At 46.8% G+C, this 26,622-nt stretch overlaps 1 long non-coding RNA gene across 1 annotated transcript; it reads left to right on the top strand.

Annotated features, from left to right (window-relative positions):
* The first annotated feature begins 6,190 nt into the window (after nucleotides 1-6,190).
* On the top strand, nucleotides 6,191-6,830 carry LOC124696558. Its single transcript, XR_007000703.1, has 2 exons — nucleotides 6,191-6,295; nucleotides 6,522-6,830. It is a non-coding gene; the product is annotated as an uncharacterized LOC124696558 (long non-coding RNA).
* Nucleotides 6,831-26,622: the final 19,792 nt, after the last annotated feature.

Below are 26,622 nucleotides of genomic sequence, written 5' to 3'. Positions count from 1 at the left end.
CCCCTGTAGGCAGTGCAGGTGGATCAGTCGATGTCGAGGAGGCCTGCACCAGCGGTGTAGGAGATGCGAGCTCGACGACGGTGGCCATGTGCAGCTCCGGGTTTGCTTTTCCGCCATTCTCGTCCTGGATCAGGTGCGCCGCCGCAGCAGCTTCGTCGCGCTGCTTCTTGCGGCAGTCACGCTTCCAGTGCCCCTTCTTGCCACAATAGTGGCAGTTTACGCGGTCAGCGTTGCTGCTGGAACCTTGCGATAGCGAGGACTTGGGCGGTGGCTTGCCACCCTTTTGTCCACCGCCACCGTTCCCGCCAGAGTCACCGCCCCGCTGCTTCCTCCTTCTGTCCTCCCACTGCTTCTCTGTCAGCAGCAAGTTGCCACTGGAGGCAGTGGTGCCCTGCTCAGGGTTCAGGCGATCCTCGACGGCCCGAAGGTGTCCGACAACCTCCTCCACGGTGAGTGTGGCCGGGTTCATCATCGTCTCCATCGAGAAAGCGATCTGCACAAACTGATTAGGGACGACAGAGAGGAATTTCCTTACTATCTTCTCATCATCGCAGGTATCCCCGAGGGAGCGCATGGTGGCGGCGAGGTTCGTGATGCGCAACCCGAACTCGTCGATGCGCTCGCCGTTCTTGAAGGCGATCGTCTCGAATTCTGTCCGGAGCCGCCGCACGCGTGAATCGCGCACACGATCGTTGCCCTGGTGCTGCACCTTGATCGCCTCCCACGCCGCCTTGGCGCTCCCCTTCCCGATCAGCATTGGATGCATCTCGGGTGGAGTGGAGCGGAGCAGTGCCGCCAAGGCCTGCTTGTCCTCTCGCCGAGAGACTGCGGCGTCCTCGATCGCGTCCCCGCAGCGATGCCGCTTGCGGGTTCACCTCCATCACCATGGCCCGGCTTGGTGTAGTCTCCGCGCTTGAGCATCGGGAAGACGAGGCTCGCACCGCCGCCTCCGCTGCTAGTCATCTCGCGGATCACCTCCCGCTGTACCACGACCTCGCCCCCGCCGTGTCGCACCCTGCTCCGTCCCCGACTTGGCGATCGCCGTCGCTCGTTTGCCGGAGGAGGGGTTGCGGACGCACGCCGCTGCTGGAGAGGTGGTGGTGCCGACATCTCCCAACCTGGCTCTGATACCAATTGACAGCTCTACTACTTAGAGCTGGTGCTTCTCACACACGTATAGTGGACACACACTGAACTCAAAGATAGAACTGGATGACACAAGTATTTTGGAGCAGCTCAAAGTTGCTGCGGTTTCTCTCTACTACTTGGTTACTGCTTGGTATTGAAGTGATACAATGGATGCTTATTTATACTACCAGTGAGCTGCATGGACGAGCTCCTCTACTTCTCTCCAATGTGTGAACACTGAACAACAAGTCCAGCTGACTTATCCCTGGAAGTTGCAGGTTTATCTCCTGCAACTTATCATCTGCAGCTTCGCCAGTTATCCCTTGCAGGTTATCACCTTGCAGATTCTGATTTGCCTCTTGCCCACTTGCCCTACTTGCTGATCCTAGCCGTCATACAAGGATTCTGTTCACACAAGGCAAACTACTACTACTAGTAGATGCACGTACAGGTGCATGCCTTATTTGTGGCTAAGCAAACTTGCTACTACTACTCTACTAGCAACTGATTAAACAACATGTTGTTCCTAGTAGACCAACCTATGTACCATGCAAAAATTAGAATGCAGTAGTAAAAGTAACATCTGAACCAAGCTATTTACTTTACCTTGACATAGTTGTCCCAAACATCATTACAGTCAACAGAAATCTTGTTTCTGTCCCAATCCCCTAATTCTTCTCCATCAGGTATGCCCAATTATGGCAACAATGGTATCAAAGAATCTCACGCTGCCTATTTTGTTATCTTCCTCCTCTCATCATCAACCATGTCAACTTGCAAACTAAGGTGCTGTCTGACATCTACATATATATATATATAAAAGAACAATAATCAATCTTAGGAATGAAGATGATAGACAATTGTGAAAGAAACATCAAATAATAAATAAGGCAAGTGACAGGAAAAAGAACTTTTGAGAATTGATAAACCACTGCCATCAATAATTGGCAAAGCTTATTAAAAATATGATAAATTAGAAGATAAAAGTATACCAATTACAAGAAAATCCCAGAGAAGTGATAGCAATGAAATCATGCTTCATATGAAAATTGTACAAGAGGGATTTAAAGGATACCCTATGAAATTGCAGTAACATCTCCTGCAAATTTGTTGTATGCCAGGTTTGAAGCAGACGATGCATGCTCATAAAAAATGAAAACAGAGATCCTATGCATGCAGACTGATACCATTCTCAAGATAAAATAGACGTAGGCCACTAAGTAGATAAAAATAATTATCATCTAATGGTGTATATCAAATAAGTCTTGATAATAAATCTGCAGACAGTAAAAGAGCACAACCACTGCTGCATTAAAATTATTTGCATGGCTTCAATCTAGATATATTCCTAAAATCTGCTCAGTATGTGCATGTCCTGGTCATGTCTGTGAGGAAAAAACATGGGTTTTCAAATCTGAACTAAATATTAGAACCATCAAAGATATAATTTGGCAAAAAAGCTGCTACAGTAAGACATTAAGATACTCGTTAAAGTTTACTCACAGTAACTAGGATCTCGTAACAAAATGCAAAAAGGTAAAAGTCTACACCCAGAGAATGTAACATATTTAGCTTATCAATCTAAAGCCTTTATCAAAATAAACAGCAAGAGCAACCAACACAGTAAATTCTTGATTTCCAAATGGAGAAGTGCTAAATCAACAGGAAAAGCATATGGAAAAATAAAAGGCAAAAGGGACAACTAAACATATATATAAAAACATTTTCTAATTACCTATAGCTCTATTCAGGTGTTTGGACAGTTGAGATGGGTAAGCAGGACTGAAATATCCTCTGATAAAAACGGTGCCAGCTCAACCAATTTCGTCATCTTCTGGTCAACAGTGGTTAACCACATCTTCTGAGTTTCAGATTTCAATTTACACAACAGGTTAACAGAATCACCGCTGTGGGGATTTAGGTTCAGAACAGGGTAGGATGCAAAACCATTCTTCAATGTTGATTCTCCATCTCCATCAAGCAGCACAGAATACCTTTGGTAGTCAACAGATATTTCTTCGTCAAGACTCATCTGCTCCGTATGCGGGCTTTCCAAAAAAAATATCTGAATCATAAATTATACCCCTGTCAAAATTTGATATTCCATCAGCTGGCCTTGTGTGAGTTTCTACCTCGACAAGTTTGATCAGACCACTGCTGCGGCACGCAACATCTCGAATAGGCCACGGACATACTGCAAGATTATATATGTTACCAGGCAACAGCATGGGCAATTGGATGAACTGCACCATGGGCATTTCGTCGAACACATTGCAGACCAAGATTCCCCTCCATAGATCGACCCAGCCGAATGTGCCTCCTCCAAAAGAAATCACCTTGTGAGCTACACCTGGTGGCCTGCAGGTATACTGTTTGTCCGCGAACGACGCCTTGGTGCTCCAAGCCCCGGTGATGGACGAGAAGAGATGAAGGTCGTAAATCCAAGGGGCCTGTGTCAAGCATAGAGCGGCGATGAGGAAATGACTGTCGTCGTCGCCATGGGGCACGAGGGCGACCTCCCAGGCTCTGAGGATGAGCGGATGGGGGTCTGGGAGCAGGTGGAGTGACGGCCGTCCGGGGCCAGCTTTGTAGACCAAGTACTCGCGCAGCCCCAGCTCATCGTAGGGGCCGAATTTGAAGGTGACCCAGAGGAGGAGGAGGTCCTTGTCGGAGCAGATGACGCGGGGCCTCTCGGCGAAGTGGGCGACCGTGAGGCCCGGGCGGATGCACACGCAGGAGACGCCCGGCGGGTCGGCGACGCAGAATGTGGCCTGGATGCTGTAACCGGTGCTCGAGGAGGCTTGAGCGGTGGTGGCGTTGCTGCGGTCAGCCACGTACGCCAGCGGCGCGATGAGAATCCGGTCGGGGAAGGCGGTGGCTGCGTCGGGGCACGGGAGAGACGGGGGGCGGCAGGAGGCGGACAAGAGGTCGAGTAGTGCTCCACGCGGTGGCTGGTCGGTGGCGGCGGCGCTGCCTGCTGTAGTTCGGCAGAGACGACGGGGCGAGCAACACGGGGTAAGAGCATCTCTAGCAAAACCCTTAAAAACGCACTGAAATTTCAGTTCAGTGAACTTGTTTATGGGCTAAAAAATTGGTGGCGCACAACAATCCCTGTAAACGAAAATCGTAAAACAGCATATTATTTAGACTAGTAGAAGGTACGTGCTATGCACGTGGCGTTCTATGATAAGCCTACGAATATGATTTAAAAATACTGCATCAGTTATACAATTATTATGAACTTAGGAAGATTAATAACACAAGAAAAATTCGTTTATGGATGGATTTTCAAATTTTGGTCGAGTCTTGCTAAAGATCAACGATATTTTTTTATTGTTGAATTGGATGGATTTCAAAATTTATTGTGCAGACCTTAAAATAATACAGCTACAACAAGTAATTTGGTTGTAAAAACTTCATTGCCTATTAGAGGGCAGGCACACTTCAAAAAAAAAGCACTCTCCTAGTAGTTATTATAAAACTAACAAATAGAATGGCTATGCCGTGTAATTCACATCGGCTTGGGGCTCTGTATTTATATAGGCTCAACTGAGCTAGGGTTTACAAGTTAGTTTAGAGTATATAAGCTACTCTTTGCCATTTATTAACAGAAATCGACAATTCTTATTTAGAGAGTACGGAATCCAGTGACTTGACAAGTACACACAAAAATTGAGGCAATTTGCTGAATTGCTGTAAGAGCAAGCGCAGCGTTTATTCTGCTTCTGGATGGCTATTCTAACATGTTGGTTCCAATTTAGCTTAGTGAAAATGCTCTGCAGGATCTCTTCCTCAGCCTCTTCCAATGAAATCGAGTAAAAAAAAAAATCCTCTCCCCTTTTCCCTTCTGAACCTCACAGAATGCTGCCAAATCGAGCCGTGGAATCGGCTAATTGTTGCGTGCATGGCCGGCTGAACACCCATGCAAGAATGGGAACGGGGTTGCAGAAATGGAAGGCCAAGAAACAAGATCTGAATCTTCATGGATCGGAGGACCAAGAAGATCAACGACTGCGGATGCCTCCAATCGGGCTGGAGCACCCGGACGACCGACGGATGCAGCGTCTTGCTCCAACGGCCTCGAGCTTGGGCCGGACGACCGGTTGGCCGGCGGATGCTGCGTTGCTCTGACGGGCGGCACCGAACTCGTGCTCAGCTCTCATCCGATGCTCCGGCCGCAGTTCGACTCAGCGAGCTGCCCATCCACACAACCTGCTGCAGTGCTCCTGCGCATGCGCGTGCAGTGGCCGAGCGCCCCTGTGCCTGGGCCAGAGAGAATAGGGGAGTCGGCCGAGCAGGAGCGGAGGGAGCAGGCAGCGCCGCGAGAAGTCTAGAAAGTCCTAGGAGCGCCGCGAGCAGCCAGCTTTTGCTTTGGCGCCAGTCCGTACAGAGCGAATCCATGAAATTTCAGCCGTTAGATCACTTTGATTGTGTACCGATGGATGGCAGATATCCACCTAGTGGAACAAATCAACGGCTAATATTTGATCTGCATTGTTGTAGGTGGCCAATCCAAATTCAAAACTCGTGCATTATAGTAGTAGAGATATGTTATTATAGACCCACCTGTTAGAATTTTTTTCTTTTTTTCTCCTAAATCTTTTTCCTATCTTCTTCTTCCTCCCGAGCTCACCTGGCCAGCAGTACATCCGGCCCGCCTGTGTCCGCCCCGCGCCCCAACCGCCCCGCCCGGCGCCCGCCGCGCCCGTGCCCCGGCCGCCGCCCGCCGCGCCCTGCCCTGCCCTGCCATGCGCCGCGCCGGCCGCCGTGCTCCGCCCCGCGCCCGCCGCTCCGTCCCACGCACGCGCCCAGCATGGGCGGCGCCAGGGGTATGCCCCTGTATGCCCAGGCATACCATTAAAATTCGGCCCAAATTTCTTTTTTACTAGGCCCAAGCAGCCAAGGCTGGCAGCCCATAGACGCTGGCTCCTCCCAGCGAGCGATCGACCCAGGTCCCTCGTTCTCGTTGCCCAGCCTCCGTATCGGTATCGATACCCAGACCGCACGAGACACAGAGGCACAGAGCGGCAGAGCGAACCCTAGCGACCGGCGGCTGGGCAGGGCGACGGGCAGGGGCAGCGACCGGCGGCGACCGCCTCTCCGGCGACCTGCGGCCTGCGGCCACGCCGGCCAGGCCACGCCCAACCTCGCGCCCTCGCAGTCGCAGGTACGAAACTACGAATCTTCTCCTCTCTTGCCTCTTCCCCATTTCGATTTAGGATTTAGATGTTCATAGTTGTCTACTAAATTCGAAATTATTTGCACCAAATTGGTATTTTAGGCATTTAGAAGAGCCGTAGATTACTAAACTAGCACTAAAATTAGTAGATTGAAAATCAGAGTAGGCCATTTGTTCATATCTCAAATTTTCCATTGTTTTGGTTGTAATGTAGCTACTGCCAGTGTTGAAAGGGTATTCTCCTCCATGAATTATGTGAAGAATAAGCTAAGAAACAAGATGGGTGATGATTACTTAAACAATTGCATGGTTACATTTGTTGAGAGAGAATTATTCAATCAAGTGAAGGATGAGGATGTCATCAATCTCTTCCAAAAGGGTGCCCGCAAAGTTATATTGTAAGAGGTACTTCCTCTTTCCATTGAAATTTGTTGTTGTACTTCGATTTGTATGGATTTAAGAACTTTAGTATTATGTATTGTACTGGAATAATTGTTATAGTTCTACTGAAATTATTGTCCAACTGCGTTTGCTTGTGTTTTTGTTTGCTTTGAGAACATTTTTTTGGCTGGTAGGAATACCCACCAGCAATTTCCTGGAGCCGCCGTTGCTGCCCAGCCGCATGCCGCTCCGCCCGGCCACCGCCCCGCGCCTGCCCGCCCGCACCGAGCTCGCCCCGCCCACCCACAAGCTCGTCAGGCCCGCGGCGAGCTTACCCCGCGCTACCCCACGCCGCCAACGAGGTCGCCACGTCCCGCGCTGCCCCACGCCGTCCCGAGCTCGCCGGAAATTGGTTGGATTTTTGTAACTGTACAAGCGGAAGCAATTGGGCTGATCTAAAATTTCAGCGCGCCACGAGTAGGGGTTCGTCTTCAGTTCGCTCTTTCAGCCCCTACAAATACAGGCCGAGTTGGGTTTTCGGTATCGGTCTGAAAACTTTTTCGGTTTTAGCTCGTTTACGGTGACTGATCTGTGCCATTTTCTGAACTAGATCCGTAAATTGGCAGTTATTTTTCGGTTTTGCCCCAGTTTACGGGCTCTGATAGAGATGTTCTATTCAAGCCACCCCATATCCGCCTATTCAAGCCACCCCAAACGCGATTTGAGGGTCGAAAAACGGCCGCGCAGTCCAGACGCGTCAAACGCGGCCCGCATAACAGCATATTTAGGAATATGCTGTTATGCGGGTCGTGTTTGGCTTGTTTGAACTGCGCGGCTGTTTTTTCGGCCCGCAAACGAAACCGGATACCGGATACGAAGGATTTTGCAAAATAACACAATCTAAATTATTACACAAATTGATATGACAAATACAACAATAATCCGACTTATTACACGAATATTTAGTGTCATACATTACAAATATTATAAATTGGAACAAATGTTTTCGAACAATACGAATCAAATGGTACAACAACAAATGGTACAACGAAAAATGAAGCAAATAACAAATTGGAACACAAATAAATCCTAGTTGTCGTGTCGTTGACAATGGTGGCGAACAAGATCTTCTTGGAGTTGTGCTGCATCTGTGTCATTCTCAATCTGACGGTATGTTTTAAGGAATGCTTGCACTGTATCTGGATTTCTTGGAGGTTTGATCCGGGTGCCAACATTATCAAAGTAAAAGGACAAGTTCAAAACCCTCTCATCCTCAATGATCATATTATGTAGAATGACAGAGGTGGTCATGATGTCTTTCAGTGTGTCCATATCCCAAAATCGGGCAGGTCCTCAGACTATTGCAAATCTAGCTTGCAAAACCCGAAAGCTCGTCTATATCTTTTCGAGATGCCTCTTATGCTTTTGCAAACTCTGATTCAGCTATGTTCCCTTCTCTCGTATGGTTTTCACAAATGTGACTCAATCCGGATATATACCGTCGGCAAGGTAGTACCCCATTGTGTCCTCCCTCCCGTTGACGGTGTAGTTGCAAGCCGGGACATCACCTTTAGCAAGCCGAGCAAGAAGATGAGATTGATGGAAGACATTGATATCGTTCAGTGAACCGGGCAAACCAAGAAAAACCTGTGCCAAATCCAAAGATCCTGCGATGCAACGGCCTCAAGAACGATTGTTGGGTCGCCGCTCCGACCACAATACAAACCTTGCTAAGCTTTTGGAAAAAAAATTCATGTCCAATGCATACAATCTATGCTTCCTAGCATGCCCGGCCACCCCCGTTGTTCGTTCTCCGCCATTAATCTTGTGATGTCTTTGTCATTGGGAGCTCGAAGATATATCGGCCCATACACGTGCATCATAACCTTGCAAAAACGTCGGACGGACTCCAACACCGTATCCTCGCCTATGAGAAGATACTCATCGGCATAGTCCGCCGAAATGCCGTATGCAAAGGTGCGCATGACGGAATACAGAACATTTGATTTATTGTCTTTGTGTAGCTCAGAATACAGAACATTTTATTTATTCGAATCAGCCTCCTTGCATAATAAAATGCAAGGGAAATGTTGTCTAGAAATACCCTTCCCCATACCCCACAATGTGTGGGAGCTTTCAGCAAGGTACGCCCTTTTTAGTGGAATATATGATTAGCTACTTTTAGAATTTTGTTTCATAATTTTTTTAAACCTATAAAAATAATTTTTTGAATTTACTAATATGTCGAGAGCATTGGTGCTCGGGAGCCAAAATGAGTTTCCGAGGTCATCATCATTTTTTTGTTCTCTTGGAACGATCCATCCTCGAAGGAGAAGTTTAGGAAGGTAAGCACACACAAATCTCTACACCTGAAAATGCAATCACACACCTAAAATTGATGGATGCCTAGAACATTTTCCTGATCCCATTGCTTGGTCCAACATTAATTAATTCTTTGGATTGTAGTACCATGGTATGGATTTTGTAGGAATCTAATTCTTAGGATCTATGGATTGCCTTTGGATCAAAGGATGGTGCAACCAAAGTTCCTAGGGATTGGATTCAAATGCCTGAATTTTGTAGGAATTTAAACATCCTTTGAATCTCATTTTTAGGATAGAGTCTATTTCCTGTTTTTTACAGTTTACCCAAAATATCATTCTTGTATTTTTCCTGTATTTTTCAATCCTTTCATCTGTTGTGTATGGCCCAATTTGTGAACCTCTAGTCTTTTTTTCTATCTTTTTAAATCTGGCGATCCAAAGAGAAAGTATGGAGGGTATTTAACTATTTTTTAGGGTTTATCTATGTCTCAGTTGACGTAGAGTTTCTTAAGTTTCAGTCTGACAAAAGTGTAACTGGAACTTGGTCTGGTTGCACTTGGTTACCAAAGAAGTGCAACTGGTCGAAGAACTTTTTATGGGTGAGTAAGATTTAAGAAAATCTCTGTGGACTAAGACGTAGCAAATCCGTAATGAATTTTCTCAAATACAGGGAGAAAGTGTAAATGTATGCACATATTCGTTTGCATGTTCAACAACGTCAACCTTACAGCGTTTACAATACTCGCACATTTAGCATACTCTAAGCTATCAATGAAAAAGCAAAAAAAAAAAAAAAAACACGTAGTATAGTATTTCTTTTATACCAAATTATAAGACGTTCAGGTTAATACAACGGTGTGCTAGAACGGTCTTATAATTCTATATATAGGGAGTTCAACAAATAATCAACCAATTAATATGTACAGTTCGAACAAATTTCTTGTATACAACCATATGGATCGAGTGAGACTAATGCGATCACCCCAACCACTCCCATTCTGTATGGTTAACACCTTGTGGATTCTCCATTCGTGTTGTCAAGGATGGCAATCACACCAATTACAAAGGCTTGGTCATAGCCCGGTTGCACCACCACATGGTAGAAGTCCCTGCCGGCCATCATCCCCTTCATTCCAATCTGATCACACGTTAGGGAAAAAACTCTTAATTTCTATCACTCCTAAAATTAAGTTACATTAAAATGACCATTATCTAAATTCAACTCAAATCCTTTGAATGATTAAGTAGCTGCAGGATTTTACCTGTGCCACCACGTGTCCTGCTCGGCTTTTGACGGCGCAAGCTCTCTCGGGGAAGGATCCGGTCACCTCGTAGTCCCACTGCCGCTTCCTTCCCTTGGGTTCCACGGTGACCCGGACATCGCCCGGCATGCAGCTGAGAAGCACCTTAGGGTCTTGTAAAGTGAACACCGGCTTGCTCGGCTCACCATAGTCCATCAGGTACCCTCTCCACCTGTTGTTCACGCTCAAAGCTTGAACAACTCCTCCCTGATGAGAAGATCAAATTAGTTGAAAATATTCAGAAATGATGGAAAACATGGAGTAGATAACACGAGCTCGATCTATGCATGAACTGATCACCTTCTTGTAAATGAAGAGGATCGCCGTGCCATCGCCGTCCCTGACGACGAGCTGCCCACTGGCGCCGATGATCCCGCAGCCGTCCACGCTGAAGACGACCCTCTGCTCCCGGTCGGTGACGACGAAGCCGCCGCCAGTCACGGTGGGTGGACGCCGCCGGACCAGAAGCACGGCCTGCAGAGAGCTGCAGAAGAACTTGCTGACAACTGGGTTGAGGGTCGTGTACGCACCCATGATATCCTGCGTATCGAAGTTCAGACAATGCATCGAATAAATAGAGTGATTTGAGTGTGGATGTGTCCCATGACTCACCTTGCGTCTACCCACCTGCTGCCTAATAACCGGCTAACTCTAATCGGCGATGTACGTGTGATTATCGTGAACCATGCGATTCGGCCAAGGTTAAGCGGTCGAAGCAATGTTGTGGCAAAGCCTAGCAAGCTCGTATATATACGCAGGACCACAGCTAGGAGAATGATGGCCCGGAAGAATCTTTGAATTCGCTTCCTTCCGGCCACCAAACTGCAGCTTTATGCAACCTCTTAGAGGAGTTTACGTTCAGCTAAACATAAGGATTATGCCTAATTGCAAGCCTAATCATGCATGCGCCCGTACGTGTGTGTTGCCTCTATGGATACCGTATACGGCAACGCTTCGTGCCTCGTTCATGCTGGGCAGGTTAAGGAGAGATGAGTCATTGATGGAGCTTATCCTCCTCACGAGTTTTATTTCCATCTTCAAGCAGGTGCGTTAATCATGGACACTAAGCAAATTCTCAACTTACTTTCAGGCTTTTTAGCAGGGTCTCCCGCAAATCACAGTTGCAGGCGTCGGGATTAGAGCGAAGAGCTTCATATCGCAGGCAGCCAGGAGCCCAGGACAGTAGACAAATGTAGGCCGATCAATATGTAGCTCTTTATTTTAAAACTTTGGAAATCATATTTTTAAGTTTTAAAAAATTCTGAACTTTTTTTTTTGGATGTAGCCAATGATGGTATCTACAAATATGTAAAATCTCAGTGTGAAATTCTTAGTAGTTTAGGCTACACAAAAATGACAAATGTGTGGATCTGAGAATAGTGAATAGTGCATATTTCAAAACTATAAAACTTGTCAGATTTTGTCATTTTTGTGTAGTCTACAATGCAAAGAAATTCACATTAAGATTTTGTACGTTTGTAGATTTCATCATTGTCTACATCCAGAATTATTTTTTAGAATTTTTTAAAACATAAAACTATGATTTCTGATTATTTAAAAATAAAGAGCTACATGTAGCTCGGCTTCCGTTTGCAGTTTTCTAGGTAGCCATGTACTATTTCTTGCTTTTTTTAGGGTTTTTGTTTCTCGCTTATAGCGTGTTGTAGCATACGCTCACCCATTGCCTCGCCCAGCCAGCCCATTACGGGCTATCCTTCTTTTCTTCGTTTTTCCTTTTTATTTTCTTCTTTTTTTTCTTTTTTTTATGTTTCTTTTTCGTATTCTTTTTTCTTACCGTTTCACCTATTAGTTCCCTGTTTTATTTATTATCTAAGTTTCTAACTTCTTTTGTAATTTTATTTTTATTTGTTAATTTCTTTGTTTCTTCTTTGTGTATTTGTTTTTCGAGTAATGCACGAATAATTTTTGGTTAATCGTGAACATACTTTCGAGCCCACAAATATTTTTCTAAATCCACAAACAATTATTTTAACCTGCAAACTTAATTTTTTTAATCTCTTGAATATATCGGAGAACATTTCTTTTAAATTTGTGAATATCTTATTTTTACCATGAACATTTTTTCCAACATCGTGAACATTTTTTCGCATAGTAAGCATCTATTAGAAAAATGAACATTTCTTTCGAGGTGGGTTAACCATTTTTCAGATCCATGAACATTTAATTGTCAAGCATGAACAATTTTATGAACATTTAATTTTCAAACATGAACAGTTTTATCGTACTCCGTGAACATCTCTGAAACCAATGAACATTTTTCCATTAATTCCCATGTTTTTAATACATAAATGGTTTTTAGATAGCATGTAACAAAAAAATGTTTGAACTATTTATAAATTTATTACTTGAATATAGTTTTGAAATTGAAATGTTCCTGATGCAATAATTTTTAAAACAATATTTTCTACATATAATTTTTTTCTTCACTCATAGTTCTAATTTCAAAAGTAACAACTACATGTGTTAAAAGAACAAGAAAGTTAACACTCGGAGAGAATAGGGAGAACAAGGCCCGAAGAAACAGAATCGAGCTATGTCCACAACAGCTAGCTAACTAAGGGACTAGTACTCCTTCCCTCCCTAAAGAAGATGATCAACTTATCTAGATACGAAGATAACATACCTTCGTATGTAGATAAAGTTGATCAGCTTCTTTTTAGGACATAGAAAGTACATTATTTTGTAGTGGACTGCTTTCTAGGCGGGATCGGCCTGAAGCAGTTAGAATGGCCGAGCGAGTATAGAACTCACTAGAAGGGGTACCCTATATCTTATACAGTGAGAAAACCCTATTTGCCGGGTTTTTTTTTGAACAAGGGTGCCCCGAAGGGCGTGGAAGCTTCTCATTAAATCGAAACGGAGGAGGTACAGAAGATTACAAAGGACCCCATAAGATCTAAAAGCACATATAGGTCTCTAGCATTTGCAGAAAAGACCTCACTGAGAGATGAAGAAATGCAATCAGGCCCTTCTCTTTCCCCGCCGTCGAGCCAGAGGTCTGCTACGCCGCCGTCATGCGAAGAGGCGGGAACGAAACCACTTGCCTCTACGCAGCCGTAGTATGCGACTGCAAACCTCAATAAGGACCTCACAATGGAGGTTGATTCGCCGGAATCCGTCGCCGGCAATTGGATAGGCCATGGAGTGGCCTTGGATCTGCTCAAGAAAATTGCTTCCCACCTCTGATAAGGACCGCAGAAGTCAACATCACCAACGCTGTCTTCATCTTCCTCCTCGCCGCCACGGCCGGCCAGGTTGATGTTGAGGACGTCGAGGATGCTGCTTTGCATCCAACCGTGCTTATTGCCGAGGGCCTTGGCAAGAGGAGCAGAAATCCACCCCCACCTTAGGGGCTTGATCTCCTCGCTTCTCGGCTGCTCTCCGATGTTGCACGAAAACACAAGATGAGCGAGGCCCCTGCTCCTCTCTGGTTGCCACCTGACCCAAATCCTCCCTCCCCACTCCTCACCACCACGGCCGGCCAGCGAGAGAGAGATGGAAAGGCCAAAGGCAAAATCCAGAAAAAAGAAGCAGAACATGAGCTCATTGATGTAGATTCGTGGGGAGGAAACTAGCGCCGCCGTCTCCGACCACCGGAGCACCTCGCCGCGCCGCCACCACCTCCAAACGCACCAGATCTTGCTCAGAAAAGATGGTGCTCTACTCCAAAACGTCGGCATCTCGCCGCAAAACCTACATCTACACCTACCAGCTACTCCGGCGCGTCCCTCTCCCCGTCTCCGGCCGGCTGAGCCGCCGGAGAAGGGTTGGGTTCGGCCCGGTCTGGCGAGATCTGAGAGCAGAGGACGGGGGCGAAGAGAGAGGGGGTGGAGGGGAAAGAGCGTCTGTTCTTGGAAGTGCTATTGTCTATCTATTTGCCGTTCATCGGTGTATACTAACATAAGCTTTACACATTGCACTAGTGTAAAATGGGGCTATAGGCCCGGTCCATTTGGGCCTTCAGTCCCGGTTTCCAAACCGGGACCAATTAGGCGGGACTAAAGGGTCCCCACTTTAGTCCCGGTTAAAAGTTGCACCGGGCCTAAAGGCGGCGCCACGTGGTGCGGCCAGGAAGCTCGCGGTGGATGGCCTTTGGTCCCGGTTCGTGGTACGAACCGGGCCTGGAGTTCTCTGCCACGGCAGAGAATTGCTATTTCTCTGCCGCGGCACGGGTTTAGGCTGCAGCAGCGTTTCTCTCTGCCGCGGCAGAGTATCAGCAATGCATATATATCATTCAAGAAACCACAAAATATCGTCGTGAATATATATAGACATCGTCAACATTACACGTAATGCATGCATATTTACAATATAAAACTAGTCGGATCTCTTTACTAAATCTATTCGCCTCTATGAAGTTGCTCCATATCTATGACCTTCGCATAGTGCTCTCCACCTAGGGTAATGACCTCGGTAAGAAAGAATCCCGCGATTTCCTCTTGAATTGCTCGTATTTGATCCTCCGTTATGAGAGTGTCCCGTGTGCGTTTTATCTATATTTAAAAAAGGAGATCAATATATGAATGGAACTCAATACAATAGATGGTACTAATTAAGATAATTGTGAGAATTTGTTATCGTACACGAGTGTGGTGTATACGGGCATCCCCACCCTTGGGACAGGCCATGTCACGAATGAAGGTGCAGACGTAGTATCCACATAAGTTATTCCCGAGTTCCTGCCTCATACACTTTACGAAAAAATAGTTCGATCAAACTAATAATCAAGCATCGTATTGAAAGTAAATATCATATATAGAGTTTCACGGACATAGCTATATATATAGTACTACTTACAGGGTAATCTTGAAATGTAAGCTCCGGTTTCCATTTACCCGGAACAGTAGTGATGAACCGTTTCCAAGCTCTGCCCGGTAAAAAATAATGAGTAAATGAGTTATTGATTAGTTGATGATATCGTCGAATTAGAACAGATGAAGATGCCAATACGAAATTGATTGAAATTACCTGTGGAGGATGGCAGCCATGTCTGCCCATTCCGCATATTCTTTACGTTTCGAGTCCATGACATTTACGACTCCTTTGTGAAGATCAATGATTAGGAGAATAAAGTGGAATCTGCACAAGCATAGCTCAACGATTACGCGAATAAAGTGGAAGGTGCACAAGCATAATGTATGTTATATATAACACTCACTTGAAGTTGTAGGGAAAGAATATATCCTCTTTCTTTGCTTGCTTCACTAAAAACATTACCATGTTGTCCTCTGTGTCCTTGGCGAAGTCTCGAACCGTAACTTCATGAACCGTGTCCGGGTCTATGAACCCCAGCCGGTAGGAGCTTGCCTCTTTTGCATTCGAGCTTCTTCATTCCGCATAATTAAATGTATAGCGTACACAAAGAATATAGTGAGGATAATTGTTAGTGCAAATGAATGAGCGCTGAGCTACGGACTTAATTACATAAATAAATCACTTACGATGCAGTAGTAACCGATGACAGCTTTGTCGAGGGCGTCTTGATTGAATAACTCGAAACAGCTTCTTCTAACTCAAGGTTTATCTCCTCGACCCCCGGAAGTAATGCTCATCTCTAAGATACACCGTGAGGTAGCGATCACCTCTTCGACAGGCTTTCAGTACCAGTCATGCAACCTTCGCATCCGATTCCCTAGACGCGCGAGCTCGCCGGGTTTGACGAGATCAGATCCGTATCTATACTTGTTTACCACTTGAGCCGTTGGGTAGTAATCTTCGTACTCAACCGATGCTCCCCGAGCTCTAGCCTCCCGTTCGATCATCGATGCCGTCTCTCGTATCATCATAGGGCTGCACGACGAAGTGGGGTATGGCCCGAATGTCATGCTGTCCAAGCCGGGCGACTTTTTTGCTTCTTTGCTCGCTCTAGAGGACTGTCCAAGAGAGCGGTCATAATCAGCTCTCAGCTCAGGTCTCTTCATTCTCGTCTCGGCAAAGTGCTTCACCGTATGCCGTAGAATAAACATCTTCTTCGGCGCAAGAAACGCCTTTTGCTCTTCGGCCCGCTCATGTGGTAACAACTCGGAGTCCGTGCCCTCATCGGAGTTGATGATCTCTTCGGAGCTGTAGGAGGTGCCGCGGTTAGCTTCCTCTTTTGCTTAGGTGGAGGCGGCGGAGTCTCCCGACGAGGAGGAGGAGGCGGCGGAGTATTTTCACGCGGAGGAGACTCGCTCATGCACGGGGAATCATCATCGCGCAGAGGAGAATCATCACGCGGAGGAGACTCGCGCAGGTGGCGGAGGAGGCGGACGAGGTGGCCTCGCTTGGTGGCTTCTCACCCGGAAACACAATGTTCTCCTTCCGCCATTGCACGGTGGTTCTACGGGCTTCTCCCAGTTCTTTGATTTCCCCATCTTCACCTGCAGGGTGCTCAAGCACCAACCCCTCATAATATCTCAACACTTCATCCACCATCACAACAGCAAAGTCGTCTTGGACCCGACGGCAATGGTAAGACCTTGTAGGTAAGAGGATGCCGACCGCCGCCTTGAAGGATAGGTTGAAAACTTTAACTTGTAGCTCACAAGGACGGCTCTCAGTGAGATCATCCACGGGGGGGGGGGGGTAACGAGCAGGCTCGACCACCTGGTCATCATCATCATTATCCACCCGCCGACCGGAAGCCACGCTGCTTTTCCGGTGTTGTTGAGATTGCAACGGGACGAGGGCATTCGAGCAATGCAGGATCTACAGCCTGCCCCCGAGCCATCCGGGATGTAAGTACTTGGGTTACCATGGTTAATTGGGCTTTCATGGTGCTCATACCCTCCTCTAAGGACGCTATGCGGTCTGTTTCCCTTGCCTTTCTCCTCTCATGGCTTTTATCAGGAAATCTCTTCTTTTCCGCAGGAAAGCCATACTTCCACGAAACAGAGCCTTCTGTGCCTCGTGTTCGTCCGTCGTGTTCTTTGTTCCCAAGGGCGCGTGTCAGCTCATCGTTCTCTCTTTCGGGCTGGAACCTCCCCTCCTCCACGTCCTTATGTGCTTTTTCCAGGGCTTCAATGGGAAACTTCAGATGAGCTTTCTTATAGATGCACTTCCCCGTTTCCGGATGCAACGTTCCCCCAATCCCGTAGAACCACTCCTTACACCGTTCGATCCAACCGTGTGTCCCTAATCTGATCCCTTTCCCGGTCGGGCTCCGCCTCAGCCTGCTCGCCACTTAGGACGGTTAGCCCTGTATCCACCTGGACCCAGAATTTGGTGATATAGCTTCAACGCATCATTTGCCTTATTTGTTGCCGACCTTTTCTTAAATTCTTCTGACTCCGTGCTGTACTTCACGAATTCGTCCCAGTGATTTTTTTACCTTCTCACTGTCCGGAGTCTTCTTTTTCTTGATAAGGACGCGCAATCTTTTCTTGTGGCTCTTGAATAGTTCGGCCATCTTCTTCTTGGAAAAGTCGCGGAGGGCCTGCTCCATCTTGGCCTTTTCAGCGGCACCCCCCTCTTCGGGTACTAGGTTGAAATGTGACATGAGCTTGGTCAGAATGCTGTCTTTGGCTACATCATCGATATAAAGACCTTGTGCTTCTTCCTCTGCAGACAGCACTAGTCCCTTCGGCTTGTTCCATTCTCGAACGGTGATCGGGACGTGGTCCCTAACAAGCACTCCGCATTGAGCTATAAATGACTTTGCACTTTTCTCTGGAGCAATCGGTTTACCATCCTTAGCGATATGGGTGATGTCGTTCCTAACACCGTCGTCCAAATTTTTGGCCGGGCCTCGCTTCTTCGACTTTACAGAAGAAGTGCTCGATCCGGAGGGCTAAAAAAGAAATAATTCATAGTCAGTACAATTTAATTAGTTAATGCATCTAGTCGATCAACAGCGGCTTAATTAATTTATATACTGGATGATAACTACGGTTCCGGAGCCATTATGATGATCTTCTTCCTCACCGGCGCCATTAGGATCTTCTTCCTCAATATTATCCGCTCCCTCACCGGAGTCATTCAAAAAAGTTGCGGTGACATCGTCACCGCCATCATCTGGAATAACGTCGTCGTCGCGATCATGCAGAGTACCGTGGGCTATGAGGTCAGCCATGAAATTTTCTTGAGTTTCATCTCTCTCCATGCTTTCTACAACGACCTGGAAGCTATATATAGGAACCATCATATGATCAAATTAAGGATAATGCAGAAAACTGAAAATGGAGTTACATATGTAGTTCTTAACTAAGGATCGATAATATAGTGCTGAAAGCGTATAGTGCGATTACATGCATACATAGATCGGGTTCATGTTTATTTAACCCCAATACATCAATCAATACTACAACCTCTCAACCGCGCCGACCGGGTCCTATAACGCGCCGACCGGGACCTGAGCCGCGCCGGGTGAACCCCCAAAGCCACGGAACAGTCACAGGAGCATAGCTAACATGAGATCCCTGCATAACGCTCCATCCGGTCCTATACATGTTGTCTAACGCATACATGTAACGGCGAACGTGCTCGTCCTCTGCCGCAATGCGCTGAGCTACCTCCTCCGGCGGGGCCGACTCCCTCTGAAACGACCGTGGCCCATAAGATCTCCACCAAAGAATATCCGGATCGACGACGGGACCCGGATTCCGCACCAAGGTGCGCGACCCGGAAGCTAAGACCTCCCAGTGCCACCCCGGCGGAGCCCAGTCTCGGACCCCCCCCAGCTGGTGCATCTCCTCTAGAAGAGTCAGACCACGGCGCGGCGGCTGTCGCGGCATCGTAGCTACAAAAACAAATCATATATATATACCAACGTTAACATAAATTAAAAAATAACTTCACTACTTATATACTTTATTTTGGGGGCGCCGATACTACCGTTTGGGGGGCGCCGGCACTACATATATACTCTATTTTGGGGGCGCCGGCAGGGGCGTCGGCACTAGTCGCGGCGGCACCGCCACGGACTCGGCACAGCCACGGGCGCCGGTAGGGGCACCGCCACGGACTCGGCACCGGCAGGGGCGCCGGCAGGGGCACCGCCACGGACTCGGTGCCCGCACTACCGGAGATGGTGGCGGTCGGATATATAAATTTCACTATTTTCTATATAACATTTTTTTCGAATTAACTATACTAACAATATACTAACAACTATATACTAACAATATATGTCAAATTTCACTATTAACTATACTAACTATATACTAACATTTTTTTCGAATTAACTATACTTACAATATACTAACAATATACTAACAACTATAAATTTCACTATTTTCTAATATGTCAAATTTGATAAGAAATAAAAAATAAAAAATAAAGGGTGGCCGCCGGCCGGCCGGGGCCGTCGGTCGGCCGGCCGGAGGAGGGAGAGGGAGGGCGCGCGCGCCATACCTGCGGGGAGGCGCGGTGGCGGGCGGCGGCGGAGGGCACCGACAGCGGCGCGCGATGGAGGCGACGCGGCACCGGGCGGCGGGCGTCCGGCGGACCACGCGGCGCGCGTGGCCGTGCGGGGGAGGATGCGGACGGGGGCGCGCGTGGCGTGACGGCAGGAGGGGCGGTGACGTCGGCGGCGGCGGAGGACGGCGTCGGCGGCGGCGAACGGCGGCGGCGTACGGCGACGGCTATGGCGCGGGCGCGGGAGTTGGGCAGCCTGGCGGCGTGGTTTCCGTCGTCTCCGCGGGATTGATCTCCGCGGAGACGAGGCGGCAACAGTTATAGGGGAGACCCCCTTTGGTCCCGGTTCGTATTACAAACCGGGACCAAAGGCCCCCCTTTGGTCCCGGTTTGTAATACAAACCGGGACTAAAGGCCTATTTTTTCTGCGATTTGTATTACAAACCGGGACCAAAGGCCAATTTTTTTAAAAAATTTCATTCCCGTCTTATTTCAAATCAAAAAAAAACCACGTACTGGCCACCGCCGTGCCACACGTGTCCACCGCCGCCGCCATGTACTGGCCACCGCCGCCACCGCCGTGTACTGGCCACCACCTTCACCGCCATGTACTGGCCACCGCCGCCACCGCCACCGCCGTGTACTGGCCACCGCCGCCACCGCCACCGCCATGTACAGGCCACCGTCGCCACCGCCGTGTACTGGCCACCGCCGTGTACTGGCCACCGCCACCGCCGTGTACTGGCCACCGCCACCGCCATGTACTGGCCACCGCCGCCACCGCCACCGTCGTGTACTGGCCACCGCCGCCACCGCCACCGCCATGTACATGCCACCGTCGCCACCGCCGTGTACTGGCTACCGCCACCGCCGTGTACTGGCCACCGCCACCGCCGTGTACTGGCCACCGCCGCCACCGCCATGTACATGCCACAGTCGCCACCGCCGTGTACTGGCCACCGCCACCGCCGTGTACTGGACACCACCGTCACCGCAGTGTACTGGCCACCACCGTAACCGCCTTGTACTGGACACCGCCGCCGTGCCACACGTGTCCCTTCCCCGTGCCACGCGTCCCTTCCCCGTGCCACGTGTCGCCGCCGCTTCCCCGTGCCACGCCCTGCCGCTTCCCCGCGCCACCTGTCGCCGCAGCTTCCACGTGCCTCGTCCCGCCGCCGCCGGCGTGCGACGTGTAGATGCCGCTTCCACGTGCCACGCCCCGCCGCTTCCCCGCGCCACCTGTCGCCAAACTTGCCGCGTCGCTGTGCTATAAAGCGCGGCGTGCGCGCGGAACCACACGTCGACGTCGCCTCCGTTCATTCGTCGCCGGGATGCCGCCACGCCGTCGCGGCTCGTCCGGCTTCCGTGGCGTTCGAGCGCATCCGAACGGTAGGTTCTACGCCGAGATGCGCGCCGGTGGCTTCCGGCTCACCCTCGGCACGTACAACACCCCGGAGCTGGCGACGCGCGCTTACGACGCGGCCGCATGGCGATTTCGGCGGCCACGGCGTGATGTCTACGGGAGCTTCTAATCTTGTAGACAGTGTTGGGCCTCCAAGAGCAGAGGTTTGTAGAACAGCAGCAAGTTTCCCTTAAGTGGATCACCCAAGGTTTATCGAACTCAGGGAGGAAGAGGTCAAAGATATCCCTCTCATGCAACCCTGCAACCACAAAGCAAGAAGTCTTTTGTGTCCCCAACACACCTAATAGGTGCACTAGTTCGGCGAAGAGATAGTGAAATACAGGTGGTATGAATATATATGAGCAGAGTAACGGCGCCGTGAAAAGTGCTTGCTGGCGTGTAGTTGATGGTGGTAATATTGCGGACGAGTAGAGATGCAAGAAAAACAGTAAACAAGCAGCGGTAGCAGTATTTAGGAACAAGGCATAGGGATCATACTTTCACTAGTGGACACTCTCAACTTTGATCACATAACAGAATAAATAAATAGATGCTAGACTCTACACTCTCTTGTTGGATGATGAACACCACTAACTGTGTAGGATTACACGAACCCTCAATGCCGGAGTTAACAAGCTCCACAATATTCAATGTTCATATTTAAATAACCTTAGAGTGCATGACAGATCAACATAACCAAACCAGGTACTAACATAGCATGCACACTGTCACCTTCACACTACGTAAGGAGGCTGATACGTCCAAAACGTATCTACTTTTCCGAACACTTTTGCTATTGTTTTGCCTCTAATTTGTGTACTTTGGATGCAACTAACACGGACTAACGCTGTTTTCAGCAGAACTGTTCTGGTGTCTCGTTTTTGTGCAGAAATCCAACTTTCAGGAAAAACCTCGGGATTTTGACAGAAGGCCCTATTTTCCCAGAAAACTCACGGAGCCAGAAGGGCAAGTCAGGTGGAGGCCCGAGGGCCCCACACCCTAGGGCGGCGCGGCCCAGAGGGGGCGCGCGGCCCTAGCGTGTGGCCCCTCGGCAGGCCTCCGACGCCCTCCTTCGGACTACTTATCGCCCTCGACCTAAAAACGCACGGAGAGAAGTTGAAGTCGCGTAAACCCTCCAGAACGCCGCCACATCGCGAAACTCCGTCTCGGGAGCCAGAAGTCTCCGTTCTGGCACTCCGCCGGGACGGGGAATTGGAGGACATCATCGCCGCCATCACCACCGACGCCTCTACATCAACCAACCATGTTTCCCCCATCCATGTGTGAGTAATTCCCCCGCTGTAGGCTGAAGGGGATGGTAGGGATTGGATGAGATTGGTCATGTAATAGTGTAAGATTGTTAGGGCATAGTGCCTAGTGTCCGTAATTGGTACTTTGATGATACTCGTTGCAACTTGTTATGCTTAATGCTTGTCACTAGGGCCCGAGTGCCATGATCTCAGATCTGAACATGTTATTATTTCATCATGATATTCATTGTTTATGGTCTTACCTCGCAAGTTGTATACACATGTCGCTGTCCGGAACCAATGGCCCCGAAGTGACGAAATCGGGACAACCGGAGGGGATGGTAGTGATGTGAGGATCACATGTGTTCACGGAGTGTTAATGCTTTGCTCTGGTACTCTATTAAAAGGAGTACCTTAATATCCAAGAGATTCCCTTGAGGCCCTGCTGCCACCGTGCTGGTAGGACAAAAGATGTTGTGCAAGTTTCTCATTGCGAGCACGTACGACTATAATTGGAACACATGCCTATTGATTGCTTTGTACTTAGACACCGTTTTATTATTATCTCGCAAATGCCCTACTTGATTGTTACATGAGTTTCTCTCATCCATGCAACGCCCGTTATCCGTCCCCGTGCCTACAGTATTTTAATCCTCGTTGTTTACTATAATCACTACCGCTGTTTCGTTACTCCGCTGCCGTTATTTCACTATCGCTATCGCTATAAAACCGTTACTATCGATAAACTCTTGCGAGCAAGTTCTGTTTCCGTGTGCAGCTGAATTGACAACTCCGCTGTTAAGGCTTTCAAGTATTCTTTGTCTCCCCTTGTGTCGAATCAATAAATTGGGTTTTACTACCCGCGAAGACCGCTGCGATCCCCTATACTTGTGGGTCATCAAGATCTGTTTTCTGGCGCCGTTGCCGGGGAGCATAGCTTTATTTGGAAGTTCACTTGGATTGATATTGTTCGCTGCAAATTCTCCATCATGGGTAAAACTCGCGATCCTAGAGTCGCCATATTACCATCCACTACAAGAAAAGGTACAATTCTGAGTACCTCTGTCGCTCTTGATTCACCATCTCGTGATTGATAAACTTGTTTCACCGCCACATGCTTCACATGTCGGTACTTCGCCGAATCTGAAAACTCTCATAATATTGATAATATTTCTGCTGTGCTTGATGATAGTGGTTCATTGGGACCTTTTCTAGATGCTACGCTAGGTCTAGACAAATTGAAAATGCTGAAACTCCTGATGCTACTACACCTGTTAATTCACCTGAACTTGATTATTCTAGTGATGATCCCGATGAAGATTATGTGGAGCTTAATGATGATCTTATTAATAGATGCAATGCTACTGCTGATGCAAGTAAAATTAAAAAGTTTCTCACACAATATACTGTTAGACATAAGTTATCTCCTGATCCTAAATTTGCCACATCTCCTATATGCATTAAGGATAAAGATTATGATTTTTCTCTCGATCTATCTCATATAGCTATTGTAGAGAAAGCACCCTTTTGTGGTACTGAAAAAGAAAGTGCTGTAGAACACATGATTGAACTTTCTTCTATGAGTAGTTGTTTTCTGATGATATCAAGATGCGTACTTACTTTGTCGTTAAATTTTTTCCTTTCTCATTAAAGGATGATGCTAAAACTTGGTATAATAATTTGCCTCCTGGTTCTATTAAAAATCCAACTGATTTGCGTGATGTTTTCTTTCGAAAATACTTTCCTGCTAGTGCTCAACATGTTGCTTTACAGAAAATTTATAGATTTGACCAGGGAGATGAAGAGAAATTGCCTGAGGCTTGGGCAAGATTTTGTTCTCTTATCAGAGCTTGACCTGGACATGATTTAGAGAAGAATGATTTACTTGATATATTTTATAGTGGACTAACCATTGAGTCTAGGGCATACCTGCATAGTTGTGCTGGTTGTGTTTTCAGGAAAAGAACTCCAGACGAAGCTGAAGAATTATTGGCTAAAATAGGCCGGAATCATGATGATTGGACTACGCTCGAACCAATTCCAACGCCAATATTGAAGAAGAGGGGTTTAATTAAATTGAATGATGAAGATATGAGGGAAGCCAAGAAGTCTCTCAAGGAGAAAGGTATTAAATCTGAAGATGTGAAGAATCTACCTCCCATAGAAGATATATGTGAGATAATTCCCCCTTCATCCATGATTGAGGTAAACTCCCTTCGGCGCTTTACTAGGGAAGATATTCCGTATTCAAAACCTTCTGCGCAATGCTTAGATGAGTTTGATAATTATATTGTTAAGCAAGAAAATTTTAATATGAGAGTAGAGAATCATCTAATGGAAAATTCTCAAGCTATTAGCAATTTGCATGATATTGTGGAGAGAACCTCCAATGATGTTAAGATGCTTGTTAAACATTTTCAAATGGTTCAAACTCAAATTGATCAACTCACTAAAGTGCAAAATGACTTATTACAAAATAATTCTAAAGAGAAACATGCTTATGAAGTAACAACTAGAGGTGGTGTCTCTACCCAGGATCCTCTATATCCTGAAGGGCATCCCAAAAGAATTGAACAAGATTCTCAACGCATTGAACCTAGAGCTCCTTCTAAGAAAAGGAAGAAGAAACATAAAAATGTTGTAGAATCCTCTGAACCTGTTAATGATCCTAATAGTATTTCTATTTCTGATGCTGAAACTGAAAGTGGTAATGAACATGATAATAATAATGATAATGATAAGAATGATGCTTCTGATAAAGAAGAGGTTGAAGATGAACATGAAAAGCAAGATAAAAATAAAAAGTATACTAAAGAAGATTTTATTGCTAAGAAACATGGTAATGAAAGGGAACCTTGGGTGCAAAAGCAAATGCCTTTTCCTGCTAAGAAACTAAAATCAAAGGAAGAAGAACACTATAATAAATTTTGTGATTGGATGAAACCTTTATTCTTGCAAATCCCTTTGACTCGATGCTATTAAATTGCCTCCTTATTCAAAGTATATGAAAGATATTGTTACTAACAAAAGGAAAATCCCCAATGAGGAAATTTCCACTATGCTTGCTAATTACTCTTTCAATGGCAAAGTTCCAAAACAAGCTTGGGCGACCTGAGTATACCTACTATTCCTTGTTCTATTAAGAATAATTATGTTAAAACTGCTCTATGTGACTTGGGAGCCGGTGTTAGTGTTATGCCTTTTTCTCTTTATAAGAGACTTTACTTAGATAAGTTGATACCTACCGATATATCTTTGCAAATGGCCGATAAATCTACTCGCTATTCCCGTTGGTATATGTGAGGATGTTCCTGCTCAAGTTACTAATAATTGCTTGATATTAACCGATTTTGTTGTGTTGGAAATGCCCGAAGATGATAATATGTCTATTATTCTTGGGAGACCTTTTCTTAACACCGCAGGGGCTGTTATTGATTGCAATAAAGGAAAGGTTACTTTCAATGTTGATGATAAGGAGCACACCATCTATTTCCCCAAGAGAATTGAAAAAGCATGTGGAGTTAATACTATTTCTAATGTGAGAACTATCAAAGTGGGAACTATTGATTGTCCAATATATGAGCCTAAGGAAGAATACCAAACTCTTGTGATTGGATCCATATCAATACAATACAAGGTAACATGATTGATTTGAGGTTTATTTCTTCTTATGCTATGTAAAATTTATTTGGTGGCAAGACTTGATCAACCTTGTTAACAAATACTTTTTATATGCATAGAGGAGGTAAACAACATCTTTTCTTCCTCCACTTGCTCTAGTTGCCGTAGCACTTTTATTTTGCAAAGTTCCTTAGTTAATTAGAGATTTCAAAAATTTCCCGGCCGGTAATAATAAACTTAACACCCGTAAATGTGCATTTTTCAAAGTTTTCAAAAATTCGCAAAAATTATACCATTGGTCCTATTTTTCGACGAGGCACTGGGAGCACTCGGGATGATCGATGGGGCACCCCGGGTGGCACTCCCACAAGGCTGGCGCGGCCAAAGCAAGGGGGCGCGCCACCCTGGTGTGTGGGCCCCCCTTTACCCCACTTTAGCATCTCTTCCTCCCACACTCTTCTCTCTCCCGAAAAAATCAACACCCGCTTCCTCTCACTCGTGTTTTTGCTCAAGAGCTCCAGATTTCTCGATCTCTTTGCTCAGCCCAGATTTCTGTCTGAGATTTGGCACATTTGCTCTTCGGTATGTGACTCCTTCGATTATCCAAGTAGAATTTTGTTTGGTGGAGTATATCTTGCATATTTTGCTGCTGTAGGTAACATGTTTAGTGAGCTTGCATGCT

This window comes from Lolium rigidum, chromosome 3 (genome assembly GCF_022539505.1).
Source record: "Lolium rigidum isolate FL_2022 chromosome 3, APGP_CSIRO_Lrig_0.1, whole genome shotgun sequence".
Lineage (NCBI taxonomy): Eukaryota > Viridiplantae > Streptophyta > Magnoliopsida > Poales > Poaceae > Lolium > Lolium rigidum.
This window is presented reverse-complemented; position numbering and strand designations above follow the sequence as displayed.